Source organism: Podarcis muralis, chromosome 1 (genome assembly GCF_964188315.1).
Source record: "Podarcis muralis chromosome 1, rPodMur119.hap1.1, whole genome shotgun sequence".
NCBI classification, from domain to species: domain Eukaryota; kingdom Metazoa; phylum Chordata; class Lepidosauria; order Squamata; family Lacertidae; genus Podarcis; species Podarcis muralis.
Window position 1 is genome coordinate 52,453,428 of NC_135655.1, and position 12,384 is coordinate 52,465,811.

The 12,384-nt window shown below is 44.0% G+C and overlaps 1 protein-coding gene across 5 annotated transcripts in view; it reads right to left on the reverse strand.

The window, feature by feature from the left end:
- Positions 1-12,384, reverse strand: part of CD82 (CD82 molecule) — a 69,284-nt gene that overhangs the window by 52,032 nt on the left and 4,868 nt on the right. The window contains exon 2 of one of the 5 annotated variants that reach the window (XM_077928968.1): positions 4,475-4,542. The exons of 3 other annotated variants lie outside the window; for them this stretch is intronic. The gene's annotated coding sequence lies outside the window, so the exon portion shown is untranslated. Of the gene's footprint in view, positions 1-4,462; positions 4,543-12,384 lie in introns of those variants that run through there. One more of the 5 variants, XM_077928971.1, reaches the window with a different exon arrangement.

Consider the following 12,384-nt stretch of genomic DNA (forward strand, 5'->3'; position numbering starts at 1 on the left):
GTAGTTCAAGAACATCTGGAGACCAAAGGTTGAGAAAGGCTGATCTAGCTCAAGCTGCAGAAGGAAAAGGTTTGTACTGCCTTAGGAAAAGCTTTGTGCTTAGGAAAACAAAAAGAATGCATTGATGATACCAGCTTGAAAGTGTCTGGAGAAATGAACACAAGGAAACACTGAACCTGTGCTCTGTGGCAGGGCAGTGGGAAGCAGAGAAGGGTCTTCAATGCAATCTTTGACTATGTAGTCAGCAGGAATGGATAAGGTTATGTTTTTAGTTTATTTATTTAAACAATTTATATAATGCTTAATTAAGATGCATCTCACAAGTGGTTTACAAGGATATGCACTCTCTAGGAAACAAAAACATGCAGGGTTTATTCCAAGTTTATTCCAAATCATATTAACCACCCTAACTCTGTAAAAAAAACAACGGGATCTTTACACAATAACATTTAATCTCTACGAACATAAAAGGATGGCCAACAGGCATTGTAAGGCAACAGAGTCACATCTTAAGTGATCCTCAGCTACACAACAGGAATTTCAAGCATACGTGGCTTGCTTATTACCTGCTTGACAGGTCCTGCACCACCATTCCTTAAAGACACAGTAAGAACCTAACAGCCCTGCTGAATTAAGCCAAATGCCCTTGGGTCCAGCATCCTGTTCTCACAATGGCCAGCCAGATTCCTACGAGAAGCCTGCAAGCAGAATTTCAGTGCAACAGCACTCTTCCCACTTGTGATTGCCAGTAACCAGCAATCAAAAGCATAGTGGCTCTGACAATAGGGGCACAACACAGCCATCTTCATTAGCAGTCACTGACATCCTTATCCTCCAGGAATCTATCTGGTCTTCTTTAAAGCCATCCAAGTTGGTGGCTTCCACTACCACTTGTGTAAACAAAATCCATCATTTAACTAAGTACTCTGTGAAATACTTCGTTTTGTCTGTTCTGAACCTTCCAATATTCAGCTTTATTGGACAGACCCAAGTTCTGGTATTACAAAGGGGGGGGGGACTTTCCCCTGACCGCATCTTATGGGCCTTTTCGCTAATCCAAAAAGTGCCATATATGGTAACCTTTCCTCATAGGGAACTTGCTCCTACCCCGTGATCATTCTGGTTCCGCCATGCTGACCACTTTCCAGCTCTACAATAACCTTTTGGTGGCAGTGCAACCAGTGCTGTACACAGCATTCCTAGTGTGGCCTCACTACAGGTTCGAATAGTGATCCAAAGGGGATGGGCAAGGTTAATATTGCACCTGAATTAATCACCAGGATTTCTGCATCAAAGGGACTGCCTAAATCTACGCAGTTGTGTTAACTACGCAACTTTAGAAACCTCTGTCTTTAGAGACTCTTGCAATCTGCACTAAGAGATTTTCCCTTTTTGTTGAAGCATGAAACATATATCCACAGGAAGCATGGGGCCCAAAGATTGTCAGAAGCTCCTTTCCCCAAATTTATACAACATTTGCCAGAGACTTCAGAATTTGCTGTGCATAAATTACTATCAAGAGACTGCAATCAAGCATGGAATTAAAGTACATAAGATTGTTTGACACAGAGGGTGCAATCAAATTCTGCCCCTACATTGATAGAAGGGCTTTTTAACTAGCAGAAGCATCCACTAACAGGAGACAAGGGGATGCAATTTTTGCCAATTTCCCCTCATCACAGCAGACCCTGAATCAGCTCCAGAAAGTTGGGGGTTTCGTTTAACATGACAACCTTCCACTTCCACTAGTGGGGCACCTCTGCTGGATCAATGATCTGCCTGTGAATGCAAGGGCACTAATTGGATCACACCTGGAAGGTTTCTGCAAAAAGCTTCAGGAAGATGTAGCTACTGCAAGAAAATGTAACAAGCTATGAAGGAGCATGAAAGGCTATTTATTTGGAAATGCTTTCTACAGTCCACCCTCAGGATCAGCCCAAGATGTTTTGCCATTATGGTGGCAGTATAATAAAGTCATTCTGCAAAATGGCTGGGTATCAGCAAGCAAACTGAAAATTAAACTATGTTTAATTTGACTATTCTCACACCATATTCATCTCTCCCCCAAACATAGCTCTCGTAGGCCCTACATCCTTGATTTGTCCCAGTGTAGCTCTGATATTAAGCTGCCTAGCTGTGAGATTCCCCAGGAGCCTTATATAAAGGGAAGCATATTAAGTGTAGCAAGTAATCCAATTTACCTTGCGATAAGACAGACCTATAAGCAATTTTTCAGGCAGAAAGCAGCCGGAGTCAAACTCCTGAACACCACATTCGATGTTTGCACTGCCTTGTCACCTTTTGGCTTTCACCCAAAGTTAAAAATACAACTCCCGCTGTCCCTAGTGTCGACAGAGACAGGGCCAAAGCTGTTGCTCCACAGGGCTTGAGTGATGCATTCACCTTTGCCAATGTTTGCTCTAGGACACAAACCTTAATGGCTTACCTAGAGGGTTTGCTCCTGCCATTTAACATACCATAAGGGGACAGCTTTCTTGTAAACACTACTGAAAACACACATTAAAAGGGCAGTTAACTCCCCCCTGCACATGAACAGAAAGTCACTGCAGAAAACTCAACAGGCTTGCCCTTGTTAATTTTCATGAACATTTGGTTTCCTAACATGTATTAAGACTTAAAACAAAGGAAACAAGATGGGGAGGTAAAAAAACAAAAACAAATTGAAACAAGGAGTGTAGCTGGAAAGGAGGTTAAAATGAGTTTTCACGAGTCTTCTTTGCCTTTGAGCATTTTGTGAGCACTGAGACCTGATCTCATAAAGGACCACAAATGTGAACACTCTAGGTCCAATACTGGCAGGCGCAATCTGCACTAACACTGCTAAAATCTGCTGCAGCACAGTTTGCCTCCCCTTACTCCTGATTTCTCCATAGCATCATTTTAAAAGCTAAAGGGGATGGAAAGGAGACTGAAGCAAAGCTCACATATTTGAGATTTAAAGTTCTTCTATTTCTAGAGATTTTTTTTTTGCCTTCAATCCTCTTTCACACTAGTTTCTCTGAGTACACAAACTTTCCCCCTCCAGGAATTACCGTTTTGCCATGTGAATAGCTGGAGCCCTTTGACTCCCCCGCCCTCCCCGTCATGCACGAATTAACAGCCACCTCAACTCCAGGCTGCATCCTGCACTATTGTTATGAAGGCAGAAGCTGCTTTTGTGATCCCCAAAGGACAGAGGCTTGCTTTCAGAAGGCTGGATCTGCCTGGACAGGGTCTCGGCATTTCCTAGCTGCTGCTCCTTTGTTCCTCACCCACTCTGCCTCACACCACAATTGTTCTCAGCAACTCCAATTCTTCTCTGCTTCTCAGATTCCCAGAGTTTCCATTCAAGGCCTGTTTCTCAGGGTCTTAATGGCAATAGCAGAACCAGGAAAGAAGAAGGGTGCGGAGCTGCAAAACACCACAGCTTGCATCTTAAGTGGGGTGGGATGTGGGGGGGGGGTGCGCTCATTCTGCAGCCTGCCGTCGAGTTCTGCGCCAGCACCGCTTCCAGGAACAGCGCTAGAAATGACAGGCGAAAAATGCAACCCAAGATCCCGGCCAAGAAGAACATTATTATTACTACAAAAAAAGGACATTTCTTTTATTCAATGCCTGAAGAAAAGGGGAAGGCTTTCTAGCAGGATTTGAATGAGACCATTAACAGAAGGGAATTCTCAAAAGCAAGACTGTTGCCATTTGCAAAGATCCTACCTCTCCCTCTTGCACATTCTAGGATATGAGCCAGAAGGATGGGCCGGGTTGTTTGAAGAGCGCAATGCTACTTCCTAAAAGCTCAAGCTGTAAACTTTAGGACAAATATAATCCCTTCCCCCTTTTAATGAAAGCTGTTATTGTCATTGTCTGAAAGGGGAAGAGAGGTTACTTGCCAAGGATTAAGTTGTCCTTCTAGACATCATGGAATCCTCTTTACTTATCCCTATCTAGGACGGTGCCTCAGTACAGTAAGGAAAAGGAAAAACCCCTTGACTGACCCAAGTGGAAAAGGCAGCCAGGGAGCGATTTACGAAGAAACACAGCCATTTGAAAGGCATTGAGACAGATTCCACAATTCCACTTAAAATGCTTTTGAGGCTCTCCCCCACGGTTGGTGCACATGAGAGAGAGAGAGAGAGATGCAGGTTTGAATGCAGATTAAATTCCTGTGCATTGGATTTTTTTAATCCACCGGATGGCCATGCCAAAAGGGGGCTTTACAACCCCCTTTCAGTCTTTCTGGATTTGCAGCGCCTGCAAACAACACTGAAGAGCATTTTCAGTGCTCTACTCTGTTTACTCCCCTTCGCCCTGCATGTAAGTGTACTTTGGAGCAGGAGGGGTGGAATGGAGAGAAGAAACATGGCCAGTTTCACCAATAATGGGGAAACTAGGAGTCGCTTTTGAAAAGAGTATGTCAATGCATCAGGACTGGTGTGTGCACAAGGAGAGAGGAGTGGCCAACCTTTGCACTAACCTGATCCACTTCACTGCAGAGCCGAGTGGGAGAGATGAAGGAAACTGTAGCAGAGTGAGCTAGGATACCTGTGGATAGGATAACTAGGTTGGTTATTTATTTATTTGTTATTAAATTTCTATACCACTCTTTAACTGAGGATCACAGGGCAGCAATATAAAAACATTAAAATACATCACCTAGTTTTTGTTTAATATTCCACCCTCAGGGTGGCTCACAGAATTAATGGTTTAAAAATACATATGCAATATATATGCATGTGCTATTTCAGCCCAGCTTCCATTTTCAATTTTGATCATCAACACAACAGAGTGGGCAGTGCTTTGTGTAGGAAAACATGCGTGTTAAAAATTGGCTTGAAGCGTGTTGCTAGCTGTTAATCAGGGCTGATTCAACATCCAGAAAAGGAGAGCTGGCTCCTTCAACCCAACTCAGAAGCTTCTGGCAAGGCATATACTGTGAAACTTTAGAGCTGAATGCCAATACGTCCTCCAACCTCAGTGAGAGGCTCACAACAAACTTTAGATCCAGTTGAACAGGGGTCAGGGAAGAAACTACCTTTTTGCCAGAGGGCAGGGTATAATAACGTCAACAAGCTCTGAAGAAGAGATTCAGTGCACAAGTACAAGGGAAAGTTAAGGGCTGGGCTCATCATTTTACCCACACCCAGAGAATTGCCTGCCAGATTTATAATTAGTTAGGTCGAAGGGATCATTCACGGGCTCTAGAGATAGATGTAAGACTACAGGCGTTCAGGTGCATTTATGGTTAGATGAACAAGCAAGGAAGTCTTGGCGAATATGCTTCTTCCATGGGCGCCCTTATAAGCGTCTTGAAAATCTCAACAACCCATCTAGAAAGCAAGACACTCCAGAAGTCACACTTAGAATGGGGACCTCATCACAAAGCCCCCCAGTGCCAGTCTCAGAGCATTTGTTGCCAACAAATGACAGGCACTGATAACTTTGGTTCTGGGACATTACAGACTAGAAAGTGGTAAGTTAGGTATCTTCATATTTATTCCTTTGTATCGTGTTCTTCTGTCAAATGCTCCTCACGGGACAAGTTCCATTTTTAACCCATGTATTCTTGTTCCCTGAACTTCATTAAAGCTATTTAATATCCACAGCGGTTGACCTTCTCCCTGCTTAAGTTCACACACAGAGAGACAGTGTACAGTGGTACCTCGGATGTCAAACGGAATCTGTTCCGGAAGTCCGTTCAACTTCCAAAACATTCGGAAACCAGGGTGTGGCTTCCAATTGGCTGCAGGAAGCTCCTGCAGCCAATCAGAAGTCATGTCAGACTTCCAAAGAACATTTGCAAACTGGAACACTCACTTCCAGATTTGTGGCGTTTGGGAGCCAAAACATTTGAGTCGCAAGGCGTTCGTCAACCAAGGTATGACTGTACTTTGTAGTTTAGAGTTCCATCCAGCATACAGTGTGGCAGAGGACCAACAGCGTGGCAGGAATAGCATCACCCAGGGTGCTGTGGTCAGGTGGGAGGATTAATGAGAGCAATTGTTACAGGCAACACGTCTATAGCCCAATCCTATTTACTTACTAACGGCATTTACTGCCTTTCTGCCAGGGCATTCTGGGCAGTTTACTATTTAAGCTCAAGCCAAAACAAGTAAGCACACAAGGCAAAACAGAACACACTCCAGGTGAGTGCTGGTCTCCTCAGAAGCAGGCTGCACAAGCTCCCTGGCCCAGGCCTTCCCCTCTAAGTACAAAAAGGAACGTGTGATACTTAACTGCAGCTATGAGCAAACTGAAGTTTCTAATTGTTCAAAGACAGAGGATAGAAAGAATTTGGCCATAGAGTGACCAGCGCACACCTTTACTATCATGGTAACTGGCCAGTAGAAACAGTATAATGGTGGGCGCTTTGTCTCGCTGTGGGTGGCTAACCTGCAGCACTCCAGATGTAAGAGGCCAACTCCCATCCACACTGGCCCCTGGCCATGCTGTCTGGGGCTGAAGGGAGCTTTGGAACACAACCCTGATCATACTACATGCAGCTGAACCCTTTTCAGCCAGCATCTTCGGTTCAGTCAAACGAAGTGGTCTGAGTGAAAACTGGGACAAGAACATGCGATTTGAGCAGGCTTGCATTAGGAGATGTAGGTATGAAATGGGCCCTATTAAAGACAGCAAGCTACTAGCTAGCCGGATATAGCAGTTTTATAACATTCCAAGTGTTGAATTTAACGCAGGCAAAGGTTACCTTGAACAGCAGTAATATAAGAGCATTGTGCAACACATTTGTTGTTAAAGCAGCATGTTGTAATACCAGTGAAACTATATTCACAGCTGCATCAATTTTCACCCATGATATTTTTTTTTCCAGAGTAAGAAGGGGACTTTGGGGAGCACAAAAAAATACCACCTCTGTGTAGTTGTCCATGTTTTGTATTTTTAAACAGCTGAAGTTAATAAATGTCCCTTTTTAGCTTTCAGCTTTGGTAATGCTATACATCCAATCAGTTCTTCAGATTTTGCTATAGGATATCACCAGTGCAAATAAATTGCCTTTACTAGGAATTTGTGGGTGGGGAAAGAACACTTTGGTATTCGAGTCAATGCTCCTAGCCCTTGCCACTGAGCAATGGGGGACACACCAAAACAAGACAGGAGATATAAACTCAATTGCAGTAGTTCATTGCAAAGGCATACTCCCATCCAATAAACACTCTGCACCCCTTTGAAACATGGAGGGGAGGTTTTTTGGAGCTCAAACCAGTTTATAAAGATCTATCAGCCGAGCAAGCCTTCCTCCCCTCAGTTCTAGTATTAATTAGCTGGTAAATAACCAAGTTAGGCAAACCAGAAGTTATTCTGATGGAGGTAAGGATAAAACCTACTGGCCCAGACTCAATGCCCACCACTGTTCTGCCTCACAACTGATGGCACTATAAGGATGCCTGCACTTGAGACTTTGCCAGAAATCCCCACTCTCAGAAACACTCATCACCCCATGAAAGTGGAACAAGTGCCTTGAGGAGCTGCTATATTCAGAATTTGTTTCCTTAAGATGAGATGGCTATGAAACGGGCAACTGAACTTGCACGTTAAGAGAGACGTTTTGAAAAGGATGGAGCAAATTTAGTCTATAGCCAACATTACAAGGTTGTGAAATACAGCCGTACCTTGGTTTTGAACTGCTTAGTTCTTGGACGTTTTGGCTTCCGAATGCCGCAAACCTGGAAGTGACTGTTCTGCTTTGCGAACTATTTTTTGAACCCAAATGTCCACTGGGGCTTCTGCAGCTTCCAATTGGCTGCAGGAGTTTCCTGCAGCCAATCAGAAGCTGCACTTTGGTTTCCGAACGTTTTGGAAGTCGAACGGACTTCCAAAACGGATTCTGTTCGACTTCTGAAGTACGACTGTATATAGTGCAGACAAATGAGTATTGCATTCTCCATAAAGTAATGTTTGACACCAGACAATTTCCCTGATGACAGGTCAGGGAGCGGGGAGAAAAGAATGACAGGACTATTCGGAGGCCTGAGCCAGGCTTTCCCTTTCTTCATGCAGCCCTATATGTGTGGAAGGAAAGAAGCAAGAAAGGGAAGAGAGGGAGAGACAGAGGAAAAGGAAAGCTATATTATGATGGTGCCAAAACAGCACAATATAGAATACTATACATGCACCCACATGCAACACTACAATAATGCTGTATATTGAATGTATGATATATATACAATACGTATAGCATTATAGCACACGTGGCTTCCCAGAAATTATCCATTCCATTTTTAGGGAGCAAAATTGGGGAGGGAGAGGCATATCTTCCAAATAGTCTCTGGGGTGTGGGGGGGGGGTGTGGAATTCTCCAACAGATTTGGGGTGGCAGGGGGAAAAAGACAAATTCTCAGAAATTCTTGCAAACAATTTAGCTTAATTTTAATATTGAATTAAAATACATTGTTAATTCATACCGGTGAATGCATGAAGCAAACGGCTTAAAGCAAAAAATGGAAGGCATAGGGGACATTGCATTCTTCAGCAGTTTGAAAGAAGCCCAAAAGAAAACCCACATGCTAAATAGTGCAGGAGGAAAATCTCTCCCTCCCTGTTTCTGCCCCACTGCTCACTCTCAGAGAGCTCCCGTCTGCTAATGATCTACACAACTTAGTCTAGGCAGAATGAGGTTTCCTGTGCTGGCCAATTCTTTTTCCAGCATTTTCCCTTTTCCAGCCTCCTCCCACCCCCATCTTCTGCACCCAACTCCTCTGTTTTGGAGGGGAGGGGTGCAAAATCTGGAATTTAATAATTATAGTGGTGACCCTACCTTGAGACATCTGAGTTGTCTCACAATGTTGTCTGACTTAAGCGTCTCTGCTAAAATCAACATTAGCAACATAGCTCACTACAGTTCCTCACTGCTGCTGCTTTAACTCTCATTTGGAAAATATTTACAAGCTAGCCAAAAGATCTGGGAGTTATTAGACAATTAGCAGAGGCTAAAATGGTTCCTTACTGTTCCCCTGCAGGGGAAGAGGGAAGTTTTGCACAGCCAACTGTCTTTCACACATGCATCTTTTAATTATTGCCATATGAAGCTCCCTTTCCTGCACGCGGCAAGTGCTGAAGCTTTCCATAACAGGACTTTAACACTATTTTGCCCACAGCCCCAACTATGATACTAGTAATTATGGACAAAGAAAACAACCCAAGATTCCTAAATGAGCACATGCAGATTATGCACAGGTGTTTCTCATCATCCATGGGCAAATCCTTCATCCGTTGATGCATCTCTTGTGATCTATTGCATTCTTCTCTTTAAAACTTATTCAGTAGGTGCTTTGGGCTTAAGTTAGCATTGCTGAATTCTGAAGTAATCCAAGTTGCTTAGACAACTTCTTAACACAGCTCTGAACACTTGTACAGTGGTACCTCGGGTTACATACGCTTCAGGTTACAGACTCCACTAACCCAGAAATAGTACCTCGGGTTAAGAACTTTGCTTCAGGATGAGAACAGAAATCGCACAGCAGCGGCACGGCAGCAGCAGGAGGCCCTATTAGCTAAAGTGGTGCTTCAGGTTAAGAACAGTTTCAGGTTAAGAACGGCCCTCCGGAACAAATTAAGTACTTAACCCGAGGTACCACTGTATTTCCATTTAAGTTCTATAGCCACAAAAACTCAAAAATTTTGCAGGTGGGAAGTGGACAGACTTCTGAATTCACTTCACCTTCCCACGAGTGGTTAGGCTTAAGGCTAGAACAAGGAAGAGATGGGTATGGAAGGGCTTGGCGATGTTAAATCTCAGAATACAGGCCCAGATAGCACACTCCCGTGTAAACGTATTTCAGCCAGCAAGGTAACCAAAACACCTGAAAGACACAACTCCCACCATCCCTGACCAGTAGTCATGCTGGATGGTACTGGTGAGAGTTAAGGGTCCAAAACATGTGGAGGGCACCAGGTTGACGGGCAGGTTTAGGACCAGCCAGTGCAAATTCTTGTAAACAAATGGTGAGATCAGGACACTGTTCCTGCAGACTTCAACACCTTTCCACATTGCCTTGTAGGCACATGTGAATGGGGCGTGCCATAGGAGCCAACTCCATGGGGCCAAGGTCACTTCGGCCCCAATAAAATATCTGAGGGGTCCAGGCCCCCTTAAAGCTAGTGGGCATTGCCATTCAAATGGAGTGTGTGCGCTGTGTCATACGATCAATTATGTACAGTGGGGCTTACCTGGCCACCCAACAATATTTTATTCAAACTGGCACCCCCGGGTCATGCTATATCTCATCTCCTTCCTTGCTCCTTTGTATGTATGTATGCTAATTCTGGCTCTGCAAAAGCTGAATGATAACTCCACAACTTCAACCATTTGCAGTTTACATGGTGTTTCAAATAAGGGTTGAGTTTTCTTGAAGCATATTATAGGAATGGCTACAGCCAACCACAAGACTGCTAAGCTGTTTAACAAAATGTGGATAGGAGACTACAAGCAGGCATTAAACAGTCATACATGCAAGTAGTCCTCATTTTACTCCCCAGCAGCTCCTGTTGAAAACAGGCCAGGAAGCAAGTGATAGAATGACACCAGCCTGAAGAACTACTGCAAGCCAAGGCTTTAAACTCAATGGGAAAGGGCTGTAGCTCAGTGGCAGAGCACACGCCATGTGCGCGGAAGGAGCTAGGATTAAGCCTTGACATTTCCAGGTAGGGTTGGAAACGCCCCCTTTCTGAAAACTTAGAGAGCCACTGCTAGTCCATGTAGGCAGTACTAGGGCTGATGGAAGTTGTAGCCCAACAACATCTGGAAGGTTGGGAAAGGCTGGCTCAAAGTATGATTTATTATTATTGAAATAAGACAGGATCCAAATTAATTCTTTGTGTGTAAGCAAGAAGACTGGTCCCTGCTCCAAGCTGGTCACAATTTACCTTTAAACAGGTGGTATGCAAAGAAAGGGGCAAGTGCTTAGAAATCATTTTAGTATCTTTAGATATGGAGGGTCTTTACATCTCTAGGGATAAGGCCCAAGGGATTAAGCGAAAGCTTCTTCCAGATCTACACAACAACCACCTTGCTCAAAATAAAATGTCCCCACCCCAGTCCTCATTTAAGCCAGAGAACTGCATACACAGGAAATGTTTATAGATTTTATTAGGTACGGCCTTGGCTGGCCTTCAGAGGACTCAGCACACAATAGTCAGGGGAACAGCCAAAGTCAGCTTGAGCTCTGACCCTAAAGGGGCCGAGATGATCTCTCGCTTCATTCCCAGGACAGTTTTTCCATGTAGTGGAAGTTAGACCTTTACCATCCTTGAAACACAGGAATGGGAGAGGCAAAGAACACACACAGTTTAAGGAAACATTTCACTATTCTTCTGTGGAACGCTGCTAATGCAATGCAGGCAAACCTTCCCCAGCCTGATGTCCTCTAGATGCTTTGAACTTCAATCAGTCCAAGCTAGCATGGACAATGGAAAAATTGGTGGAACTTTTAGTACAACATCAAGGGCGCCGTGCTGTGGAAAGAGGCATGAGCAGTTTTTTCCCCCACTGACAAGGTCCAGTTGGGCATCATAATCTAATATTGCGCTGCACAACAGTCCTGTGGTTCTTCACTTGTCACCTCCTACAGTACAAATCTTTTCTTTTCTTTTTTTAACCAGCTTACCCCAGCTGGTAAAAGATGAGAGAATTCTTATTCTATTTAAAGCAACACCTACTGGAAGAGAATGAACATTAAACAGAACCTCTCTGTCGCGATACTTCACCGTTTCTTTTCCAGGATCCCTTGACTGGAAGAAGGGACAGGGCACGCTAAAGAAGGTAAAGATGATATAATAAGGTCCATGACTCTTTCAACAATACATAGGGAGGAATTGAGGCCACAGGCAGCAGCCTTGCTCACTCTTGGAATCAGAATGCCAATCACTGTGCTGAATCGACCAAGAAGGATGCCAGGGGTTCAGCTGGGACTTTGAAGCTTTGTAAAGACCTAATACTTGGCAGCAGTTAGGACCTGTGCCAAATCTACCAAGGACTTGTTCACACAATTTCTCATGCAGGTAATTTAGCTCACCATTGTTCATAAGCAATGTTGTGAGATCTCAAACCCTTTTGAGGTATGCAGACCCCCTCTCCTCCCCACTAGATTTCCTTATACACAATAGGCATAAAGGTAAAGTACACAGTAGACGAATATAAAAACTTTCCAGAATCTCTCAGCTACCTTCATGTTAATGTGAGCTCTTGAAGTTAGGCAGTTTATTATTCCCTCCCTTCTCTGGCCAAGTGTACATCGCAGACAAATCTGTGCCTGCATAGAGATCCAGGCTGCTGCAATGAGGGGAAGCAGAACTGGAGAGAACTCGCTTTCCATTTGATAGCATACAGCACTGCAGAAGTGCTAAGGATCTCTTTACTCAAAAACAGAT